This window comes from Aplysia californica, unplaced genomic scaffold (assembly GCF_000002075.1).
Source record: "Aplysia californica isolate F4 #8 unplaced genomic scaffold, AplCal3.0 scaffold00013, whole genome shotgun sequence".
Taxonomy (NCBI): domain Eukaryota; kingdom Metazoa; phylum Mollusca; class Gastropoda; order Aplysiida; family Aplysiidae; genus Aplysia; species Aplysia californica.
In genome coordinates, this window is record NW_004797283.1 from 2,041,154 (window position 1) to 2,043,045 (window position 1,892).

Here is a 1,892-nt window from a genome sequence, read left to right on the forward strand (position 1 = left end):
GAAGCTTTTATTTGTAGCGTGCTCAGGGCCTTGTCATCGAATTAATTCGATGCTTTCATTTACATCTACAACGCAAATCCGGCACTAGTCAGTTTTGGGGGCATATGGAGTTATTGGTATTATCTGAAAGCGTATTCATTTGTCTTGTTTTCGATGAAAGAAATACCCATTTATCTTGAATAGCAGTCAGGATGTTTGTGGTTGCAAGAGGTGGGGGTCTCCTGGTGTCAGCGGTAACATTAGCGAGGAAAAGGACGCCAAAGTGTGGTGACTTTCAAAGCTTGATGGTCCCTATTTTAGCCTTTGATCGGCGTTTTTAAAAGTAAAACCCACTCAGAAATGTGTTTTTAAATGGATATAAAAGTTTTTGGACCAAAGACAGAAAATTCGAAAAAAAACAACAACAACAATTGCCCAGAAAAAATGCCGGTTTCTTTTTTTCAGTATTTTGATGAGCGCCTGATTTCACCACGATGGATCACACATTTTTGGTAACCCCTGCTCTAGAATACACGTGTATGTTTAATTTCATCATAGGGGCCGGCGCGTTCGAAATAAACGGATACTAACCTTCAATATTTTCATATAGCAAAGAGTATCGTTCTCATTTCTCTTCCTTCTTTTCTTTGTATTTTACTCAAGTAATACCTTTACTTTCCAGCACTTGCATGACCTATTTATCTTTCAAGCGCCGTAAATCTCCTACAAAAACTAAAGAACATCCCACTCTTTAACAAGTCCACAGCACACCACAAGTTAGTGGTCCATAACCGGACAGTTACTATCACAGATGTTCGTATTCATTAATTACTTCTGATGTTTACAAAACAGTATTTGGCTAAGTTTTAATCGCTTTTATTTCTGTAAAACAGGCCGTTGTAGTGAAATAAATTTCCAGACAAGGGTACAGGGTTTCGGTACTGAGCCATTTTATCTTGGATTAGAAGATATTCACACCAACGAATATGTTTTCTCAGATTGATTGTCATAGCATTACACCACATGTCTTAAAATCTAGTTTAATGATACTTTTATACGTTATATTGTTATTAACTGTGTGTGTTTGTGTGTGTATGTGTATGTGTATGTATTTGTGTGTGAGTGTGTGTGTGTGTGTGTGTGTGTGTTTGTGTGTGTTTGTGTGTGTGTATGTGTGCGCGCGCGCGAGTGTGTGTATTGTGTGTGTTTCTGTAAAACATTGTTCATATACACAAATGGTTTACACCCCTCCCCTTTTTACAAAGAAAGTACAAAAAAACAGAGCCATGTGTATGTATTTTCATTGCTTGAAAGTTTTCAGTACCCAGTTCTAAGCAAGATGTTATTTGGCTCAAATTGTGTCGGATCCTTGGTAAACTTACTTTCATGTCTATGTCTATACCTCTTTAATACTTAAGATACCTAGTCAACATAAATAATCCTCCCAGGAGTCTTACTTCAAAACAGCTTTAAGGAACTCTAGACTCGCGATTTTGACACCTCAGGTATAAAGTACACCTGTCGCACTCAAGTGGTTTCCCCATCCTAATTTCCGGAAACGTTTATTATGATACTTAATTTGTGAAGCTTTTAACGTGTCTATTTTTTTTGGTGTGTTTTTATTTTTGTTGTTTTTTAGTTGTTGCTTTTTTTTTACAATCGAATCAAAGACTAGGGAATTAACTACTGCGGGCAAGTTTGTTCATTTAAGTACGCGCGCTGAAGAGGGTGTTTGCAGCTGAGCAAACAGGCATTAGTTGGGACAAACTAATTGAAACTGTCTATCCATTTATCCGTCAATCTGTCTGTCTGTCTATCTATCTATCTGTCTGTCTATCTATCTATCAATCTATCTATCTGTCTATCTATCTATCTATCTATCTATCTATCTATCTATCTATCTATCTATCTAT